Below are 12,095 nucleotides of genomic sequence, written 5' to 3'. Positions count from 1 at the left end.
GGAAATAATTTCTAGTCATAACCAAGGGGAAGTCAAAGCAAAATCCACCAAAATGTCTGACACTCACTTTGCAATTTAAAATATCCCTCATAAATTTAAAGGCAGATGATTCAGAGAGTGATGTGCATGTTGCCAAATGTTTTTGAAAAGGACTATTTAAAATGTTTCTAAAATTTTGACATTTTCCTAGAATATCGAGTATTTTACATGTCACAAAAAATTCAGGTTATGGGGCAGAAAAACTTAAGACTAAAAATTAGAAGCCACTTGCCATTTAAGGGTAAGCAGAAATTAGAGAATAAAGCTGTCAAACAACACAATGGAAAGACATGAGTATTTACAGAAGATGTATTTCTATGGTTTCGGTACCACAGAAGAGACTTTGAGAATCATCAAGACAGTCTTTTCTGGGCCAGGCATGATGGCTTATGCCTGTAATCCCAGCATTTTGGGAGGCCGAGGCTGGAGGATTGCTTCAGGCCAGGAGTTCCAGACCAGACTGGGCAACATAGCAAGATCCATCTCTACAAATAAAAATTAAGATTACCTGGGCATGGTGGCACGTGCCCACAGTCCCAGTTTCAAGGCAAGCTGAGTCAGGTGCATCCCTTGTATCTGGGAGTTCAAGGGTGCAGTGAGCCATGATCACACCACTACATTCCAGCCTGGGTGTCTGAGCCTATCTCTAAAACCAAAAATAAAACATCACAGGATAGTCTTGTCTGGAATTCCTGCCCTTTGTACTGTCTCTCACATATGTCGGGCTATGAATCCTAGAAGCTTAGCTTCAGCGCTCAGATTCCCTGTTTTTTCTGTCATTAGTTGACACATGTTGGGCAGGGGCGAGCAGGACACAGTAGTCACTGCCTATGCATGAGCAAAATGATTATTATTTCCAGCGGTGGGACTGGACAAGGCCACCCCCCATGTTTCAGGCCCCAGGCCACCTGAGGACCACAAATAGAAGGAAGATGAGTCCTAGCTACTATCCAAAAACTTTCTGCTAAAATCAATAAAGTTTATCAAAAAGTGCAGAACAGGAGTCAACACCAGGAAGAACATTGCAGAGACACTGTGGAGCTTCTTTAGTAAATGCCAGAGGAACAGGCTTCCTCATGGCTGACGCTGTGTGAAAAAACACAGACACCAATGATTCCAAGTTGGCTGCTTCCAAGACCCAAGAAGTCCCCAACTCTATACCTTGTAAATAAATCCTCCTCAAGTTATCTTGTTCCAAGTGTGCCACATGTTTCCTGATGGGACCCTGACTAACACAACAAAAAGCCCACAAGTGAGGGAGAAAACTCTGCAAAGATCCTGAGGTAGGGGGGCTGCTTGGAGGATCCAGGGAACAAGGGGGAGCCAGGTGTGGCTAGAGAGGAGTGAGCAAGCAAGCTGGTGAGAGCCAAAGAAGACATCAGAGGGCATGCAGACAGGCAGAACAGAGCAGGCAAAACGTGGGAAGAACCTGGGCTTCTGCTCTGAGCCAGATGGGAGCCACTGTAGATTTTAAGCAGAGGAGTAACCGGTCTGGCTTACATTCAACAGAAGCCGGCAAGGATGAGAGACTGAAGAGACGACAGTGAAGTGATGGACAACAGGTGGTGGGGGGAGGTGTGGCGGTGGCAGTGGAGGTTAGGGGGGTTAGTGCAATGGTCCAGACAAGAATGATGAGGGTCTCAGAGCAGGTGACAGTCATAGAAGCAGTGAGCAGTGGATGGAATTTGGGAGTGATTTTAAAGATAGAGCTGACAGGACAGGGGTGGTGACACATCATGGATGGCTACAGGAGTTTTGACCAGAGCCCCTCGAAGAATGTAATTACCGTTTATGGAGAAGCAAAGGAGTGTGGGGGGAACACACCTGGTGGTCTATATCAAGAGTTCAATTTCTCACATGTTAAGTTCAAGATGCTTATTTCATCTCCAGGAAAAGATGTCAGGCAGCTAGCTGGATACACAGTTTGGAGGTCTGGGAGTGGTCCTGGCTAGGCATATACATTCAGGCATCCTCCGTCCTTACACACAGTACTTAAATCCATGGGACTAGACCATCACCAAATCGGAAGTACAGACAGAAAAGAGAGGAGGTCTGCGCACGAAGCTCTGGGCTGCTCCACACCCTCTACTGTGACCCCTCCTGCAGATCAAGTGAAAATCCAAGATGGGGCCAGGCTTTCCTAGTTCACCTGAAGGATGAGGGCTGTGTGGTGGGGGTGAGCAATCTGCACAGCCCTGCAGCCCTGGCACAGTCTCACTGCTGCTCTGGCCGGGACAACCTTGGTGGTGTCTCCTCTGCAGCTCTTCTTCTGGCACAGGAAAGGCAGTCGGCCCTCTCATACACCCGGTCGGCTTTCTCCACAACTGTCAGTGAGGAGCACTGCTCCTTCCAACTTCCAGTGAGAAAAGGAAGTCAGGGAAGTGTGAAGCAGCAGAATTTAGAAAGGGAAAAAATACTTCCTGCTTCATCCCCACTACTTGGTCCTTTCCCCAAATCTGTTCTTCATTTCTCTCTCCTTTTCAGGTCTCCATCATTCCCAACCACACTATGAGCCACTTGCAGGCAGGCCTGGATCTTATTCCCCATTGTCTATCAGTCCCAGAACACAGTTGCTATTCAGTAAGTATTTGGTAAATGAATAAAAATGGGTACTAATTTTCTCACATTCTCTCTTCTTTGCTTTAAATCTTATTTTAATGAAAACAGATTCCTGTTCAGGCCTTTCTACTTTTACTATTGTCAAATATTGCCTAATTTATAAATCTTGCATTGACTTTCCTTCTCTGCAGGGCAAAAGAAGGGAAGAAAAATTACCCATTGATTTTGTAAAACTTCTTATTCAAATCTTGTCTCTTTGCAAAATCTCATTCTCAATAAAGATGCTTATAAAAATCCCTCAGAAAAATATCACATGCCTAATGAAACACAACTTTTTAAATGGATTTTAGTCTGCCCTTCCTCACCACACTTCTTGTTCTGTCAAATATTCCTGGGAAGTTTCCTCACCACAAATAACACCCATGAGAAGCAGCATGATAAGAGTTATTCACTTCCGAAGAATGTGGGTGTATTGCCAAGCTCTTCAAAACTGGCTGGGTGACCTGATGATGTCTTATGCAAATGCCATTTTAAAGGAAGAAGCTGTTCTTGGAGGTCTTGTGCCTGGGTGTATGCATTTATGAAAGAGTCCTGTGCAGCAGCACAAAGAGTTGAATGCTACTTCTTGCAGGTTCTCCATGATTCTCAAGCTCGGTTATCTTTGTTGTTGTTGTTGTTGTTGTTGTTGTTTTTTAGAGTACTGCCTGTTATATTTGAGAGCCACTTTGAAGAGGCCTCTAACTTAGAGCATAGGGTTGATTACTTACAAGTGTTCACTCCAATTCCCTTCCTCCTCAAAGCTCCACAATCAGAAGCTACAGTCATGGGAAGCTTTGAGCATTTCTCCTTTCACATCCATCCCCCACACCCCACCTCTTGAATCTGTCCACTGGATAATGGTTAAGTGTTTCCACCAGAGTTATAAGGCAAATCCTGATTTATAAAATTGAATTAGCTCATGAATAACTGATTTTTTAAAAAAGCAACGTTCAGTCTTCTGGAATTTGTGACATCAGCTAGGATGAAAGCTGTATCTCTAAGAGGTAAATGAAGCCAAATAAAAAAATGAAAAACATGAATCCAAGGGTATTCTGAATCTAAAATATATGTACATATGCTAAAGGTGATATTTTAAATCACTTTTGAGAAAACATAAATCATTCCCCAAAATGGTACTAGAACAATAGCCTGGAGACTTGTGGGAAAAGGAAGCTGGAATATTAATAATTAAGTACCATGGACTCTAACATAAAATGCTTAGGGTCAAATTCCTATTTCGGTACTTAAAAACCATATGGCCGATGACAAGTCATTTAACCCCTCTAGGTTTCAATTTCCTTTTCTACAGAAGGAGAAGAATAAAATAACTTACCTTATAGCATTGGCATGAGGATTAAACAGGCTTATGAGAACCTACATATAGCAAATCCAGTTAATGTTAATTTTATTATTATGGCTATTGCCTCACTTCCTTCAGCAAAATAAATTCCAGATGAACAAAGATATCAATGCAATAAATAAAGCCGTTAAAATTACTAGAGGTAAATAGTTTTATAATCTGTTAGGCACGATATAAAACCCATAAGCAAAAAAGATAAGGATTGTAGGGGGAGGGTGAAGAAGGATAAAGATAGTTATACTGATTAATAAACACTGAAACATTTTAGTGCTTTAAATGAAAACAATAGTTTCAATATGTATCACAAAGAGTTATCCCTCACATACAAAGAATTCTTAGAAATAAGTAAAAACAGGTAAACAACTCTAGAAAAACATGAATACATAATTCATGAAAAAAGGGAAATACAATCTCACCCTCCCCGACAAAAAACTTGGCAAGATCACTAAGAATTAAAGACAATTGTGTGTGTATATGTCTGCGGATGTCTATGTAGTATCCAAATGGTAATGTTTAAAAAGGTCTTAATGTCTCACACTGGTAAGAGTTTACAGAAGTAAACATTGTGACTCACTAATGATCAAAGCATACAACTTTACAGAGGTCCATTTGACCACATCTACTAAAATTCCATGTGTATTTCTGTTGATCCAGAAATAATTCTATAATTGTATTGCTGAAATTTTGCCTTACAGATGATAGATAAGACAGATAAAGTCACCTTATATATTGTATGCACATGTATTTAAAGACTCTTATAGCACTGTGTACACGAGGGAAAAAATGAAAATTCAAGAGCCTTTAAAAAAGAACTGAAAAATAATTATGGTGCATTTCTACAAAGGAACGTCATGCAACTGTTAAAAAGAATGAACTAGATCCATATGCTGACATGGAAAAATATTCTAAAATACTGAGTGAATGTATTAGTTTGTTTTCACACTGCTGATAAAGACATACCAGAGACTGGGCAATTTACAAAAGAAAGAGGTTTAATGGACTCACAGTTCCACGTGGTTGGGGAGGTCTCACAGTCATGGTGGAAGGGGAAAGGCACATTTCACATGGTGGCAGACAAGAGAAGAATGAGAGCCAAGTGAAAGTGGTTTCCCCTTATAAAACCATCAGATCTTGTGAGACTTATTCACTACCATGAAAACAGTATGGGGGAAACTGCCCCATCATTAAGTTATCTCCTACTGGGTTCCTCCCACAACATGAGGGAATTATGGGAGCTACAATTCAAGATGAGATTTGGGTGGGGACACAGCCAAACCACATCGGTGAATAAGTCAGTTTCAAAACAGTATACACCTAATAACATCTCTGAAAGAGAAATGTGGCAGTATGCAGCTGTGCCCCTCAGTGCTCCCTTCAAGAGAGCACAGATGACTGACAGCCTTCAGACACTGCCCCTTCAGATCTGCTGAACATTCACACACCCCAGGCTGCTCCCAGCCAATAGCTGCAGCTGGAAGCAACTCCTTCCCACCTTCCTTCCTCTCCCTCTCCTTCCACAGGCATCACACCTGCACTGGGTCTGAAGGCTCTGTGCCTACTGTTACTCCCTTTCCCCTTACAAGTCCTTCCCCCAGTAAATCTCCTGCACATGTGTTTCTGCCTTGCTGTCTTCTACTTGAGGGATCCAAACTGGCCCCAAAAGACACACCCACTTACTAAGTTATAAATTTAGAGCTGAGATGGAGGGAGGGAGGTGGCCAGAATAAGAGAAATTATAGATAACTAATTTCAAGTTATACAATTATGCAACATTAAGCATTCCTTAAAACGCATGTGTGTGTGTATGTTTTAAACATATTAAGCTCAGTCTTGTGCAAGTGACAATTTCCTTATTTCCACACTTGAAACCATATATCCCAACACGAATAAACTAGTTGACAGTGTTTATGTTTCCAATCCAACCCACGGTATTGAACAGACTTGAAAAAGGCTGACAGTTTTTACATACTAGATCAACCTGGGAGGATGCCATGTGTTTCTGTACAGAAAATGTAACCTCTTAGGTTCTGAGAGAGTGTAGATAGTTTAATGATCCATTTCCAAATGCAAAAAGTAGCCAATGTGCTGAGTGGAAAAATCATACTACCATCCCCTGCTGACAGACAGGCACCCTGAAGTATATATATGAAGTAAACTTGCTCAAAATCCCCCATTAGGGAGGCTGAAAGTAGAAAGAGGTGACCAAGAAATAACATGGTGTATGAAAAATGTACTCACAAGAAAGCATAACTTCTGTTGATACACATCTTCTCAAAAGCTGGCATACACATGAACAATGGAACCTCAATCACTGTTTTCTGAGAATTATTTTGTCTTACATTTTCCCAAGTGTTCTTCATGTCCTACATTTTCTATTCGCAGAACCACTTACAATTGTGCTTTTCTTTAGTTGACATTAAATGTCATATTCAGGCTGCATATATTTTATGTGACTGTCTTCATCTTAAGTCAACAGTTTAAAATAATTCAGATGGTTAACTGCCTCAATGATTCCAGATCTAAGAACATAGCCAGGTATTCTATTTAGCGATCTCACCAACCCTCCTTCTTTCAACAAAAATGAAGGGAGGGAAGGAAGAAGGAAGAAAAGAAAACAACTATAATTTAGTTCTTTAGCATGTAATTTTAAAAGAAATAAATTTACAAACCCTGTCAATCACATTCATTACAAATAAGAAGTACTATCACTAGCAGCATAACTTTAAATAGTAGTGCAAGACTGTATACCCAAAGTGTGGACAAAAGACCAGCAGTATAAAGACTACCTGGTAGCTTGTCAGAAATGCAAAATCTCGGGTCAGACCTTAGACCTCTTGAATCTGCATTTAGACAATCTCCTCAGGTGATTCATATGCACAGTGAAGTTTGAGAAACACTACTATATTTAAAATATATGATATATTTTTGTCTCTTAGGATACTATCAGTAAATAAAGGAAATTATTTACTGGTTCCTATTACCAGTAGGGCACTCTGCAAAACTATGAGTAAGATATAAATATGAAAAAGATCCCAGCTAGCATGTATTAGATACTAACTCTCTACAAAGTGCTTTGCTAAGTGACTTACATGCATTTATTAATTGAATCCTCGCAACAGTGCTAAGAAAAGGATTATATTATTATTCCCATTCACAAAGGAGGAAATTAAGGATAAGAAAGTTTAAAAGTAACTTATCCAAAGCGACCCAGTTAATCTGATGTGAAGCCAGTATTTGAAATCAGGTAAGTCATTACCCAAAGTTCACATGACACAGCTTCCTTAAAGCTTGGAGCTCATACCAAAGTTGACATTAAAGCATTAAAAATTGCTAACAATTATAAACTCAATAAAATCTTAATTAAAAATAGGATTGTATTAAACTTGACAGGCTATTTGTAAATAGAAAATGTATGTGACTTATAAAAAAGTTATTTTTCAAAGTACAAATATATGCTACAAGATTTTTAAAAACACTATAAAGCTACGGTAGTTAACTCAGAGTGATACTGGTATAGGAAAAGACAAAAAAAAATAAAAGATCAATGAAACAGAATAGAGTCCTGATACAGACCCTTTTACAATCAGGAATTTATTTAATGATAAAAACAGAATTTCAAATGAGTTGGAAAAAAAGACAAATTATTAAATAAATGCTATTGGATCAGTTGTCTTAAACTTTACAAAAAAATTAAGTTACATCTTTACCTTTCACTTTGTATCTATCAAGTGGAAAAATGGGCAAACCCTTTGAAACAAGAATACCTCTCCTCGGATTCTCTTCCACAGAAATACTCACACTTGAGCAGGAAGATGAATGTGTGATCTGCCCTGAAGCAATGTTGCTAATGCTGAGTGTCCATCAATGCAGGAAAGGATGGATAAATTACATTCTGTTTCCACTTTAGAATAACATGTAGCTGGCCAGGCGCAGTGGCTCACGCCTATAGTCCCAGCACTTTGGGAGGCCAAGGCAGATGGACTGCTTGAGCCCAGAAGTTCAAGACCAGTCTGGGCATCATGGAGAGACCCAATCTTTACAAAAAGTACAAAAAAAAAAAAAAAGCCAGGTGTGGTGGCATGTGTCTGTAGTCCCAGCTTCTCAGGAGGCTGAGGTGGGAGGATCACTTGAGCCCAGAAGGTCGAGGTTGCAGTGAACCATGATCATGACACTGCACTTCTGCCTGTGTGACAGAGTTAGACCATCTCACACACACAAAAGAAGAACAACACGTAGCCATTAACAAAAGAGGTACATAGAGACAATGGAAACGTCTCTAAGACTTGGAAAGTGCAAAAGCAAGCTGCACAAAAAGTATAGTAAGATCATTTGCATACTTAAAACATATGTATATGTATGTATTATGTAAATCTATAGAAAAGAAAAACAAACCTTAGAATGGTATTATCAAACTTAACCTTCCCTCTTCTGAGTGGCAGTAGGGAGGATGGTGATGGCACGTCTACATTTCACTTCACTTCTATATTGTTTGAGAATGAGTTATTATTTGTATTATTTTTAAAACATAAAAATATTACAACATGGAGTGCACAAATGCTGAGCGACCAGTAGAACTAAAATGAGGAGGGAAGGCAGGCTATGAAGCCACCAATACAGCTGTTGGAAAAAAATTCTCCCTTCATGTAGCTACAAAGAAGCCTACTTGGAGGAGGGGGTTTCTCCAGCAAGGCCATGATATTCTATTTGTTTTGGTTTGGGGTTTTTCCCCCCATTTTGCACCTTTTTTAGGAAATTTAAGGATTTTTAAGGATTTCCTCCCCCAGGGAAAGGAGGGCCAAGGCTCACCGTTCCTGTAAGTGAGCGAGACCACACTCACTATGATTCCCTTCTATTGCAGCCACGAACGCCTTTTCCACAAGGAAAACATACTCCTTCTTCTTGTCAAATACAGTACCACTGATTCCTCTTTCAAAACTGTAATAGTTCTCCTGATTCGGTTTTGTCCTCAGGACAAAAGGGTTACAAAAACATGAGAGATCCAGGAACACCTCTGCATGTGTTCCTGGTCTGTTCAGGTTAAAGAAAAGGATACAGGGGTAAATATCCAGTGTTTATGTGTTCTCCCCAATGCGGCTCGAGTCCCTGCGGAAGAAACACCCCAAACCAGCCTTTTTCTCTCAAAGCAACCTTTGATACAAAAGGCTTAGCCACACCTGCTGGGACAAACGGGAACTGAGACCAAGATATAAGTCACAAGGAGGCAATTTACAGCAGAGAACTAGCTCTTCCCACAATAAAATGTGAGGTGGTGAGCTTCCTGCCACTGAAGGCACTGAACAAATGCTATGTGGGAAACATTAAACAGCATTTCCTGAAGATTCTGAATAGGAGGCTGGGGTCGGAGTTTGATGCTTTGAAAGCTCCAGAAATGATTCGCAGACACAGCGGAGTTTGGGAACATCGAGGGCTCTGAGTGCATTTTAAAGCAGTCCAGGAGAGAGACAAAGCAGGAATCATAATGAAACACCCTACCCAGTCTTAGAGTTTCAGCTACAGCACAGGGATCATGAGCAGACTCCAAACCCCAATCCTGATATTGTCACCTGCTAGCTGTGTGACCCTAGCCAAGTTACAAACCTCTTTGGGCCTCAGTTTCCTCAATAAAATAAGAATAAAAAACTAGTACCCGCCTCACTCATGAAGCTTAAATGAGCTAGCATATGTCAAGTGCTTAGAATAGGGGCTGGTCCACAGTAAGTATGAACCATTATTATTTGCAGACAAGGAATCTAAGAGGTGATAAGTAGTTTGACCCATGTTCCAAAGTCAGTTTTAATCTTGGGAATAAGACCCCAAAATTTCTTTCTCCTCCATCAGAATTCCTTCTAGCTCAAACTAAGTATCCCACATTCAATTCTATCTTCTCTGCCTACACAGACCCTTCCATTTACTTCTCTTGAATATCTTGTTCCCAAAGTGTTTTCAAGGCAGGTCTGTTACCAAGGCACTCCATCAGCAGCACCTAGCACTGTGCCTCCCGCAGCAAGGCAGGCAGGATGGATGGACGGATGCAGGCATGCATGGGTGGGTGGATGAAGGGCAGATGAAGAACTATCGAGAAAGGAATCGCGGTGTCAGGGGTAAAGCCCTGGCCTGCGAAAGCCGGGCTCGGATTTCAGTGCCCTCACAGCTAGCTATATGGCCTTGGACAAGTTACCGAACCCCTCTGTGCCTAGGTTTCCAGAATGTAGAGGACCACTTCCACTCACGGAGCTGGAGAAGAAGGTAAGCGCCCCGGACGGACACTACTGCACCGTCGCCCAGGGGTTCCTCTCTCCACCTGTGCGTGAGCTCCTCCCGCTTCTCTAGGGACCAGGTTGAAGAGATACACGGATTCCCAGAGAAATGCCTCTGTCAGGTGGGAGTTAAGGGTTGCGAGAGGAGAGGGAGGGGAGGCAATGAACTCCCCCACACGATGTGTTGGGAGAGAGGCAAGAGGGGTTCAAGTGGGAATTTTCACTCAACAAACATTCCCCCATCATTTGAGAAAGAGGCGCTGGGATGGTGAATTTCAAACAGGCTGGGAAATGGGCGACTCGGCAGTGTGCGGCCTGTAAGGAATGAATCCTTTAGTGTTTACCCACCAGGTAGGCGGGCCGAGGGCGAGGACCCTCCGAGCGCCGTCCCCGCGCAGGTGGAAGCCCAGCCAAAGCAAACGCTGGGCAGAGGCGGCACCGAGGGGAACCGGCGGCTGCACTCCCGGTCGCGTCCAGCCGGGACGGGCTGCGAAGTTGTCAGATTCTTTCCCGCGCAGCACCGGGCTCGCCCGTCGGAAAAGCCACCGAGGGCGGCGCGGCGGCAGGGCGCGAGCCGAGTGGGGCCGGGGTGTCGGGGGTACTCACGCCGCGGACGAAGGGCTCCACGAGCCGGGCCGAGTCCTCGGCGGCGCGTGGGGCGCGGGTGCGGGCGCCGGGGCGGACGTGCAGAGGCGGCCCGGGCCGGGGCTATGAATCAGCTGCGGGGCAGCGCGGAGGGGCGGGAGTTACGGGAAAACCGCGGGGGAGGGCAGAGGGGTGAGGTCTTTTGCAATTTCCCGTCTTGCTGCGCACTCTTGGCACTTCTGGGACCCACAGGAATTCCCTCCCTTCGGTCCCGGGGGGGAGGCGGCCGCGATCCTGCGGGAGGCGCGGCCTCACAACCCGGACTTTGCGGGCGGGCGGGCACGGGTAAGAAGAGGAAGTGGGAGAGGCCTGGGAAGGAAACGTGGAAACCCAAAACTCCGCGGCCGCGGCTCCGCGCCCTGCGCGCAGCGCTGCTCCTGCCCCGGCCAAGGACGCCCGGGCCAGCCGGCGGAACCAGAGGGAAGCCGAGGGACCGATGAGGCCTGGGGCTGTGGATCCCACAGGGACACTTGTCATCCCAACCCAGAGGCCAAACCTGTGAGATCCCCGGCTGAAAATCTTCAGGCAAGAGAAGTCCTTTAACCAAACTTCTGGCCGTGTTTCCATTTGACGTCCAGAGCAATGAAAACGTGTTTGAACCGAATCATAGGGTCCTCATATTTCCCCTACTTGTGTCCTATCTAGAAAGGCCCTGTCCGACAAAATGTCTTCGGCTGCAACAGTCCCAAAGCCTTTATTTCTCAGTGCAACGACATGCTACACATGATTTACTTTTCCCTTAAAAATGTCATCCAGACTTTTTTTGGTGGGGGGACGGAATCTCACTCTGTCGCCCAGGCTGAAGTGCAGTGGTGCAATCTCGGCTAACTGCAAGCTCCGCCTCCCGGGTTCATGCCACTCTCCTGCCTCAGCCTCCCTAGTAGCTGAGACTACAGGCGCCGGCCACCATACCCGGCTAATTTTTGTATTTTTAGTAGAGACGGGGTTTCACCGTGTTAGCCAGGATGGTCTCGATCTCCTGACCTCGTGATCCGTCCGCCTTGGCCTTCCAAAGTGCTAGGATTACAGGCCTGAGCCACCGCGCCTGGCCAAAAATGCCATCCAATCTTTACCGTGTCTGGGCCTTTGAAAGGTGCATTTGACCTCTCTTAGAGGATAACAGGGGCCTTCCGAGGCAGCCTCGGACTGGGGGATCCCATAGCCTCACCTATCTGGAGGCCTGACAGATAAGCAGG

The 12,095-nt window shown here is 43.9% G+C and overlaps 1 protein-coding gene across 7 annotated transcripts in view; it reads right to left on the bottom strand.

Annotated features, from left to right (window-relative positions):
* OSMR (oncostatin M receptor) overlaps nt 1-11,129 on the bottom strand; it is a 95,243-nt gene extending 84,114 nt beyond the window's left edge. For 3 of the 7 annotated variants that reach the window (XM_010367657.2, XM_030926797.1, XM_010367660.2), the window contains exon 1: nt 10,861-11,129. The gene's annotated coding sequence lies outside the window, so the exon portion shown is untranslated. Of the gene's footprint in view, nt 1-10,602 lie in introns of all 7 variants that reach the window. The other 4 variants (XM_010367658.2, XM_030926794.1, XM_030926795.1 and 1 more) reach the window with 3 other exon arrangements.
* Between the last annotated feature and the right edge of the window lie 966 nt (nt 11,130-12,095).

Source organism: Rhinopithecus roxellana, chromosome 3, assembly GCF_007565055.1.
Source record: "Rhinopithecus roxellana isolate Shanxi Qingling chromosome 3, ASM756505v1, whole genome shotgun sequence".
Lineage (NCBI taxonomy): Eukaryota > Metazoa > Chordata > Mammalia > Primates > Cercopithecidae > Rhinopithecus > Rhinopithecus roxellana.
Note: the sequence above shows the minus strand (reverse complement) of the source record. Positions and strands in the feature narration are given on the sequence as shown.